The sequence below is a fragment of the Galendromus occidentalis genome, unplaced genomic scaffold, assembly GCF_000255335.2.
Source record: "Galendromus occidentalis unplaced genomic scaffold, Mocc_1.1 scf7180000075986, whole genome shotgun sequence".
Classification (NCBI taxonomy): domain Eukaryota; kingdom Metazoa; phylum Arthropoda; class Arachnida; order Mesostigmata; family Phytoseiidae; genus Galendromus; species Galendromus occidentalis.
In genome coordinates this window covers 16,075-27,036 of record NW_003803976.1, presented here as the reverse complement: position 1 = coordinate 27,036, position 10,962 = coordinate 16,075, and positions in this window count along the sequence as shown.

Genomic DNA, 10,962 nt, shown 5'->3' with positions numbered 1-10,962 from the left:
TCAGACCGCCGAGCGTATCCAGAAGAACATTCGAGAGTCTCTCGGAGAATAGGTTCGGGGGCAAGCTATGGCGCCGGAAAAGTCAATGGTCTCTCTCCGACTTTTTTTCGTTTTCCGTTGGGATCATCTGACACTTGGCCCAGATATCGCTCTGGAGATTATTCGTCCAATTAGATAAAACTGTTACAATGTTTGCCGCGGAAACAGCATGTCGCTCCGTTGATAAGCACCGACTCCAACCAGAGGGAAACAGTCCTGCTCGATGCGGGGAATTAATGATGATTCTGGAGAATCGTTCCGAAAATACTGGGTCAAATCTTGCGTTTTTCAAGTCTGTCGAGCATTGGTCAACTATGCCGGGAGCTCGTTGAATGGATATACAGGTCGTATGTAACTCTGTCTAGAGACTGACCGCTCTTACCTTCAGGAAGCGAGCCTGGAGAGTTGAGTCTCCCGTCAACGTCGGGAATTAGGGATTCCCCCTATTTCACTGAGGGTTCGTGATCACATCGGATATTCGAACAACATATACCCGCTCGCGGTCGAGAAGTCCTCGTTTTTTTGGATGAGGCGAAACGGTGATGGTTCGAGGCGGAAAAATGAGCGCGGAAACAGCACTAGGGAACAACAACACACCGCACTCCTCGAGAACGCGAACGAGCGCGAGACAAGTCTCTGCCTACAAAGCAGTCCAATATGCAAATGAATCTAGGCTGGTAGTGAAGGGAAGGAAAGCTGATTGTTCGACTGCTTAGATGACCGCTCGGCTGATGCTGTGCTATCACTTGGAGCTGCGTTCAAGACACTCATATCGGGAGAAGATATCATACCAAAGATCAGAAGCTCTGAGCCCCTTCGAGCTTCTCCGTCCGCAATCCGATGGATTTTCGGAAGGATGAAAAGACTCCCAGAGAGCTTCTTTGTGCTGTGAGAGACCGTCCTTTCCCTGCAGAGAAAAGCGATTCTAGCTTCACTGTAAATACGCGTGCGATGGATTCGAAAAATTCGAAATCTGCTCGGGAGGATACACATTTCGGATGCCCAAATTTTTTGTCGTGATTCGACGATTTTGAAACGGTGAGCTTTTCGCTTCGAACGTCTGAAAACTGGGAAGTAGACGGTCTGCTTCAAGTGCAGTCCTCATCAAACATATATCCGATCTATCGGATCGATCGTCGCGTCGGCTTCGGGATCAAAATGAAAATAAAAAGTTTTCTCGAATTAGTCGAATGTATCATAGTCTAACGGCTGTTCCCAGTGGGAGACAGGCAATCGATCGTTCTCCGAGCGCAGAGGAGATACGGTCGTGTCTCGCTAGCACAGAGACATTCTTCCAGAAATTTGACCGCGAACATCGAATAATTCCCGAATTTCGATGGTGCAAATATAGACACATCGGATCCTAGCGACCTTCCGCGTGCTGACGTCTAGTTGTATTGCGATTCAGCCATGGAGCTCACTCAGTCCGCCGGGATCTCCATGATTTTCGCGTTTTTCAAGTAGCGAGTCGGAGCCAAGATACGAGCTGTGACGCTCCGGGAAGCTTCCGTCGGTCCGGAACCGGCAACCATCTGACCGTCCCGCTGGAGGGCTCTCCGTCCAACCTAACGGCGCACATTGAAATCTCCTGCACATTCATGACGAAACTCACGAACCTTCATCTCTGGGAGATCCGGGTCTCCTTCTCGGCTCTCCCTACCCCATCTCGCTATGCTCTCCCTCCGATTCGACGTCACGCCGATTATTGGAATCGAGATTTTTCTTGGGCGTCACTCCAACGATAGTTTCCCCGTGAGATTCCGTTCCTTCCCGATACAGGAGCTCCATGGATCTTTCCCCCCATCCATCAGTTATCCTCAGAATCTAGTACATCGCCGCCGATTGGCTTCGAAAAGGTTCGGAAAGATTCACGAAAACTCAGTTCGCGATATCGAATGCAGTCATTCCATTACGTCGCTTGCTCAGCCTTAGTCCAGATGAATGAACTTGATCTTCGTGCTCTATGCATATTCAAATCGAGCTGGAGTGCTTGAGACGGAACGACTGGTACGGAGAACTCTCCCGGAGTTCACCAGCCGTATAATATCGTGATGGGAGAATCTGTAATAATAATAGTTCGGCCAATTCGTCCCTGTTCAGGAGCCGACGAGCCACTGAACGAGTGAAAATTCCCTCCGTTCGTCCCTGCCTACTATAACGAGGAATTCAGCCGAAGATCGTTGAGGAGTCGGACCATTTTCTCTCGCTGAGCCAACTAGGAAGTAGAGCCCAACGGAGCTCGTGATAAAAAATGCAATTTTGCTCGCCTGCCCGCTTGCTTGCTAGCTCCGCTCTCTGAGAGAGCTAAAAAAATACCCAAAGCGAAAAAGGGTTAGAGACAAAGGAGAGGTCTGCGCGCATAAAAAAACTGCATAGCCAAGTCCAACAACACGCACTCTCATAGCATACGACGACGAAAGTCTCTCGCGGTGACTCAATTCTAAAAATCTCATCGACAGTCCACACAAAACCCACTGGACAGATTCGAAGGAGGCAGAAAGCGCAGAAAAAATGCCAACACTCAACGTGCACTGGACTTCATAGGCATTCGGGGGGGACACTGGCTAGCGACCAATGGAGGACCACTGAAGTAGCTGCAAAAAATGCTGCGTACATTCTGCACCACGAACAGAGGAGAAAAACTTGGAATATAGAAAAACACTCGGATTGCGCTGGACTCGACAAAAGTCCCCAGTATTATTGCTTTTTAGTGGAGCGGCTTTGTTTGCAGACTCACAAATATCAGGATTTTTTTCATCTATACATTAGCTTGTTTCCGTTCCTTGACGACAGAAGCTTGGCAGAATCTCCGATCAGAGCTTTTTGCACCCGCTGAAAATTTCTGTCAGCTCGAATGCCCATGAACATGGACCCTACGCGAATCTTTCCGAGCGGAATCGTCGACGGAGGGGCTGCACTGTGAGCTGTGGGGCCGTTAAAGGCTTCGATCTCCGAATTTCCGGAGGCATCGCAGACTCAAATTCAGAGGTCCCACCTGGTCGGAATACTTCGTGAAATCTAATTCTGTTTTCGGCACTCTGTACGATAACTTCGCTCCGTCCGAGATGAATTCTTTAGGAGTCGAAAAACAACAACAACAGCAAGAATAGACGAAGGAGAATATCCCTGGCCGAAAGCTTCCCGTCGGAGTAAAGTCACTCACAACACAAATGAGTTGAACGATTACTTTTCAATCAAGCCTTCGATGAGCGAGCGAGCCAACACGCAATGAGGATTCGCATTCGCCCGCCGGGCCGCCGACCAAACGAGCTGGCGAGCGACCGGCAAAGCCCAAGGAACAAACGGCTTTAGTGGTGACCGTCGTCACTGGATGCGCGCACGCGGAATCTTCGTTTTTCTTCATGCCTTTAGAAGAAAGAGAACTTTTTCTCAAAGAACGAGATGAAAACGACGGAGCCGGAGATGAAATGAAGGAAAAGGCGTAGTAAACGGGGGAGCCGCTGTCGAAATTCTTTTAACGATTTGTGTCGTTTTAACATCGAACCCGGGTGAGCAGAGAGATACCGAAAGTCTAAGTCGCCATCCTGAACGACGACGACGGTGAAAAACGGCGACGTCGCCGTGGATGATGTTGGTGTCTCCATCGCTCTGGCGACGTAGTGAGTGGTAGTAATCTTCGAGATCATTTTTCTCCTCAAATGCCCCCCGTGAACGTTTTCGTGAGAAATTCTTTTCATTTTTGCTCTATTGGACACTTCGATTATCTTTCGATTCGATGTCATGTTTTCCGCTGCTTCTCGAGATTGCCGTCCAATCGGCTTACGTGAAACATGTCTATCAGTCGCTATGCCCCGGTCCTCAGTTGCTTGCCGGCACCTCGCTTGAGCTCGTCGCTGTGATTGTCATTCCGAGGAGCATCGTGGACTCAATTACCGGAATAGTAGAATCTTCGGGGGAGAGAATTTACCCGTACAAATGCAACGGCTTTGTCTGGCTGAGATATTTCAACCGGCTCCATTGAAGGAGGTTCCGTTTGCCGTACGTCCGGAGTCGAGAGCCTGAAAGCTCGACTCAAGTACCTGATAGTTCCGTCAGGAAAGCTGTAAATTTCAGAAGCTCCTCTTCGTCTCGGTGTGGCGATCATCAGGATTTGCAAGGTCGCAATAATTTTAACTACGAGATCATAATCCATAATCCGCACGAAGGCTACCGACCGGACATCGTATTCAGCTCTCTGCAATTCGGACGGTCCAATCTACCTCCCGAGGACGATGATCTCCGCCGTGACTACCCGAGTAGGAACGATTTTGGGCAGAGCGTTGAGCCGCATATCTCAGGCTCGATAGGCTCTGGCTTTCACTATATCATCTGAGCTCTTCGAGAGGAAAACCGTGCGTTTTTACTCTAATTCCTACTCTAATAATTGCACTCACGACCCGGGAACGATCGACCTGTGACCATAGAAAAAACTAGTTTCGAAACAGTTGGAGGATCTTCCTCGGTCCATGCGTCCGAGGGAACAAGCGACCGCTGGGTCTGAGTGTGTGTGTTGAACCCTTTAAGCTCGAAGGGCCTCAAAGCTGCGGTTGTTTCTGTGTGTGAGAAGAACATCGAATAAGATGATGCGCGTCTGTGGTAGGGCACGACCCGTCTTTCATAACAGCTGGTTATGGGAATATAACGGCGGCGGCGGCAAAGTGCACAACAACCCGAGAATCACAGCCGCGACGACAACGACGATCACAACATGGTACAGAACAGCCACCTAAGAGAGTATTCCTATATTTATACCGGCCCGATCTCTCCCGCTTCCCACCCGTCAAAAGTCTGGGCAGAGCATGAACGTTCGAATGGATACTATGTCTCTCAGAACAGATAGCTCGACGATAGCGACGATCGATCGAATACTCTCGCGTCTCTCCGTCTCTCGTCGAAGAATCCCTCTTTTTTCAAATGACGAACATTGTTCTTTCTGACTCTTCTTCCGATCTGCCATTGAGTGGTCTTACCACGGGGCATTCGTTGAGCGACTTGCTACTAGCTCATTTGAATTTCAGCGATTCCGGAGTATCCGACTGCGGAACGGGTGGAATTCAAATAAACAAAATCGTTCCAAGTTCTCGTCGCCCGGAGCCAAGATTGCTTGTCGTTTCGGCCATAAGATATTGTGGTAAGCAAAACTTTTTCGAGCGATGAAATAATTGGCAGATTTTTCATCGCTCCCGACGCGATCCGAGACGCTCTATCGGGGCGCATGGATCGACGAAGTAAGAGACGGACGAACAGACACAATGCTTCGAAGATGTTTCATGTAGGGAGAGAAAAAAATGGAGGAAAATAAAAAATTGATTTACACCCCTGATGTACGTTTCCCCCTTCTGATCTCGCGCGCGCCATCAAATTGAACGGACGATGCTCGGTGGCTCCTCTACTCCGTCAGTAGGTTGGTCGGTTGTTTCAGATAGCCAGCGAATTCTCGCTCCGCTCCGGCGGCGATTCGTTGTCCGCCTCCCTGAGCCACTTCTGGCTCGAAGTTGTTAACGTCGAGGGTGGCGGCGGTGGATGGTGTTAGAGACGGGGTATTCGTCCATTTCGTCGGTCGTCGGGCAATTTGCTATATTTCTCTCGCTTCGTCAAGGCCTTGTCCCGAAATGTAAGCTAAACTGTTGGGCATACTGTGAACGGTAAGTTCTTCGACCTGATGGTGGCTCCGGGGACGGCGATCGTACGACGACGAAGCCCCGCGCCGAACCGAACATCTCTTCCTTGCCCATTAATACTGCCAATTGGGTGCAAACGCAGCGATTGAATCTGGCGATAAGCAAATATTTAACCTAGATTGCTCCGAAATGAACGGAACAGTTGATCATCGTTCCGATGGGCGTTTTTGAAAAAATGAACCGGATGACGCGAGACAGAGAAAAAATTGCATGGGCTCTACATGCAGCCATCCACATTTCTGTGATAAAAGATGGTGACTACCGCGGTCATGCGTCTCTGAGGAGAGCGAACCGATTCTTCCAAAATAATCAACGATAGGAGAGCGACTCTATTCCAGAGTTCTCCGACGGCCAAGATGAAGCCTTATGCTTCCCTCGATACCTCGAGCTTCCTTGGCGTCTTGTAGGGACCAATGAATGCTCACGGAAACCAAACCTGCCGTGAGCTCGGAAGCCCAGAGTCCCGGAGAGATCCAGATGGAGTTCACAAAGGCCCGGACATTCGTCTAGGAACTTCACGGCTATCTCTGTACGAGCGCCAATTGAGATGCTGAATTTTTGATGGAGGTCGGACATCTCGCCCCCGTATCATTCGACGGCGTCCCCTCTTGGAGGGCGCGGCGAGAATCTGAAAAATGAGGGACCCTCAGAGGAATAGGACTATCATCATTTCGCCTTGTGTGCGGCTCGGTCCACCAAGTTCAAGTGCTGGCGTGAGAATCATCGCTCTCGTTCCCAGTATGTAAGCCGAAGCGAAGCTCGAATCCCTGAAAAGATTAATCATAACACCTTTTTGTAGCAGGCGTCGTATTGAAAGCGGTTCGAGTTAATTAGTGATCGCTGGTCGAGCATGAAGAGCGCATGGCGTCGGGCGGATATGTATCTCCGTTTCGTGCGCGAATTTCTTTGACTGCGAGCACTCATTCTCGATAATCTTGGCGTGCTTCCGTCGAAGAATCCAAAAAACGGTCTGAGATTGCGAGTCCTAGACAGTGCTGTGCGCCGTATCCAGAACGCGGCGCAAGCTCTGCTCCTAGAGTCCCGGGGAGCTGAGAACAGGAGAAACCGCTAATTTCTTGACGGAAAATACGCGAGATGCTCAGCTCTCGCGTCCAGATGAGACGAATATCTGCATTAAATCGTCCTGGTTGACATGCCGAGGGGTATCCTTTCCCCAGAGGCTTCTCCTATAGTTTCCTCACCGTTTGATATCAGATATCGGGAAAGAGAATCTTCTGCGCGTCTTTTCGCCATATACCGAAAGCGCTTTCGGGGCGTCGCCACCCTTCATTTCCTCAGTTGCCAGCATATGAAGTTCATCGATCACTTTCTCTCAGGTTGACCTTGAACTTGAAGCTTCGCGCCTTCGATCTTCAGCAGCGGTGAGGTAATTCATCACACGCGGCTCAGTGGTCTTCTCACAACCCCAACCCTGCTAGGTAGCTGGCTACCGGCTCGACTGCTTGGTCGGTTGGATGGCCTCACCCCGTGCCGACACCATATGTACAATACTCATCTTTTCTTTACTTCCGCAACGGGACCAAGGATTCCAGCCGACGATCTCTCCTTCCCGCTCGTAGCTCCTCACCGACTTACATCGGCTCCCCATGGATATCGCTCCAATTGGGGAGACAGATAGATCGACTCTGGTGCGTCCATTTCACTTTCCCCCGACCGGAGCTCAGAGAGAATGATCTCCATGCCGTCCCTAATCTCCGACCAATCCGGCGGTCGATGTGGGGATTGCGAGATCCTCGGCATCGAATGCTTGCTAGGTCGGGCTCCCCCATGTCGAGGGGACTATTGGGAGTTCTCATCGAAACATAATTGGGTACTATCTGCTAAGTGAGACGATAATGTTGAAGTGAATAGTCAACTAGGGATCCAGCAGGGGTACAAGAAGCCTCGGCGATTCCTCCGTATCTGGACGCCGAGTCACTATGTATGCAGAATAACACGAGAGGTATGTATATAGAAGGATAATCCCGGTTCGATACACTTTCGGCGTCAACCGGTAAGCACCTCTCCCGCGAGAATCGCGTCATCCCAATGCGGACAGTCCCCTCGGCGAGCTCTTCAAAAAGGGTGAGTACTCAACTCCAGGGATTCGGATAGGTCAAAGCGAGGAGCGCTCCGATGAATCGACTAAGATGGTCGTATCGGAACGTTATCAATTTCTTCCGCGCTCGCCCACGCAATTGCGTTCTGTTCGCCTAATAGCCCTGCTTTTTCGGTGGAAGCTCCACCTGTGGCGTAAAGCCCGCACCCCCGAATCTTTCGGACGTTGATCGATTGAACTCAGTGGCTACATTACTGGAGGCGTCATCAATTCACTAATCACCATCACCATTAATTGTTTTTCGTGTTTCATCATTCACTCATTTCTCTGGCACAGCTCTCCTCGGTTTGCTCTAATGATTCCCCAGGACCCGGAATTCGTTCAAAGAATGAGATGATTCTATTTAAGAGAGCCTAATTCATTGTGATGTCATGTTCCTCCACCAGATGCGGTCGCTAAATGACGCAAGACGGATTTCGGAGTTTTTCTCGGGCTCATTTCCCTGTGGGGGCTGTTCCTCGTAAAACACGGGAAACATCTTCGCTGACACGACCAAGGTTGGAAGACGTTCTGGGGGTGAAACTTCTCGTGGCTGCCTGTCGGCTGTGAGCGTTTTCGTACCTAGAATGGTACCAAGCGATCGATAGAAGCATCGACGGACAATTAGAATTAGTGCGGACGCGGACAATGCATGCGGGTAGCCGACCTTTCGTTTGTGCTTCAGCCCGTGTGTTCTTCCTCATGCGCCGAGTCGAAACTGTAGCACTTCTCGTGAGCCCGACATTACGCCGCTCTCGGCTCATGCCGGATCAACTTTTCAATTATCGATAGACGGATGCAGCAACAATTGCGTACAATCGGATCGCACCAGCTCGGCGCAAAACTAACCTGATCCATTCATGATGCTCCAATGTATGATCGCAATAAGTCATGGGGTCCTGGAAACCTTCCGGGTCTTCTTCCTTCTGTTTAAATCGATAGATGAAGTGCATTCCAGCTCAGAGCTCACACGGAACCGGAGAGAACGATTTTTCTATTTTCGGTTCGCCGGTTTCATGAGAATTAAATTAAGAGGGATTCGCGAGCCCGAAGAATTCGAGCTGAGGAGGATCAGCGGGCGAACATGGTACCCGTCCGTCGAAAGCGGAGCAGTGATGAACGGAGCCGAACAAGCAACGATTGTGTATGAACGAGGAGCCGGAGCAAAATGAAGAATTAAGTGCTAGTCGTGCCTCCAATCAGTGACTCGAGTCGCTCTTGTCTTGCCATCTCTAATCACACCCCCATCGTCCAATCCGTAATGGAACACCGATAGGAAAACATTGGATTCGACGGCGAAAATTGAAGGTGGTGTCACTTCACGGAGCACTCATTTCTGGTAATGAATGACGAATGAACGAGTGCTTGGCGCGCTCGAGGGCACCGCCAAATACCGGTACCAGATACTCGCTCCTACGTCAAATGGAGGCGGTGACGGTGAGACCGGGACGTGTAGGTTTCCGCAGCACAGTCGCGTACCCGCTTTTAGCTGTTCGTTTTCTCTAACAATAATGATACCGCTCGCCGTACAACTCTGGTGGAGGAATTTCGCTTTGTTTTAATGGCTGGTGCATTCTGACATTATTAGCATCAGGGCTCTCGTACCTTTTCGGATGGCTGATCGCAATCCCATGGCACGGGAGACCGTTTCGCATTCAATGCGACGCGGGAGGAGCTCCTATTTTTTCCTTATTATTCGGATTGAAAACACTCGATCGTTCTCCCTCCCCCCCATATGGCATCTGTAACCAAGTCCACCAACGTCGCCGACGTCATGACGAGCGGTGATTGGTCGTCGTCATCAGGCGCTGTGACAGAGAAACCCAAGGATTCCGAGTTCCAAGCCGAAGCTCTAGGAGACTTTCTCCCGAGTCTTCCAACTCCCAGACCCGAAGGTGAACAGGTATCTAGAGATTCAGAAATGAGGTCGGGTTCAGAAATCGGCAAGCAAGAGCATTGTCATGTTGCAGCCCCTAGCTCCCAACTAAGCCCCTCTCACACTTTCCCCCGAGAGGAATTTCTGTTCCTCCATATTGAGGATCTGATCGTCAAATCCCGATTGTATTAGCTCCGGATGCTCAAATATATTTTACAATACTGCACGACTTAGCTTATGATGCACGGGTTCATGAAACATCAAGCTGCTCCAGTCGGATCGAGTTGCGTGGTCGCGCTACAGAGGATTGTGCTATGCTTGCTAGCGCGAAAATGGCAGGAACCTCGTAGAAAGCATGGTGCGATCCCCTCAATCATCCCAAAAAGCGGATTCTCAATCCGTGAGATCCGGTAAGCAGACCAATTGGAGAGCAGTCGTGGTCCATGAATTTGGCCTGATCCCGAGTCTCCTGTCAAAGGTGCCGTTCCGCTCGATTTCCCCTCAAGGAGTTGACGGCCCCTCAAGCGTGCGGATACGTCCGATCCTTTCTGAGAAGCCATCTTGCGATCCGGAGAGCCGGAAGCTGAGGATGTTCCGAGCAACATGTTGACTATTATAAGAGCAAACGCAGTTAGGGACAGACGACTCCTATCCCCGTGGAGGAACGACCGCGGGGGCTGGCGACCAACAAACAACCGTAGACACTGGTAGGTCGTGGAGTTCTGTGCGAGTGCCTATGAGGTCTCAAAATACTCCGCGGGAGCTGGAGAGCCAAGCAAGACCACAGGAAGAAGAGCAGGCATGCTTAAAAAAGTGCACAACCGACTCTTAACAAACGACTCCAAGAGAGGCTGTCGTAACCAAAAGTCTTCATGCCGGCAACAGAGAGACCCTCGAGCCAGAACTGAGGAGCGAGCTGTGAGTCTGATCCTGCGAGCTCCATCGGCTCCTCGCGCACAAAGGCGTGCTCTTTGAGCACTCCTTCTATGGAAGCCTTGCCTCCCTTGCGGCGACTGAGCTGTTAGAGGAAGGCCTGTACTGGCCGCAGTCCGTCACCAACAGGTATAGTTAAGCATGATTGCCGCGAGTGAAGTCGTCGTAGTTTCGGAGCACTCCTCGCTGCTGGGCCACGATGATGGCGCGATTTTTTTTATTGACGCTCCTTATTCGGGAAGGAATGAAGCAACGTGTGCACCCCCTCTGGCTGCTGGCTGGGTATTTTTTTAACTCCTGGGCCTGTCAAAGTCGCAAGCGACGGAAGTCTGCGA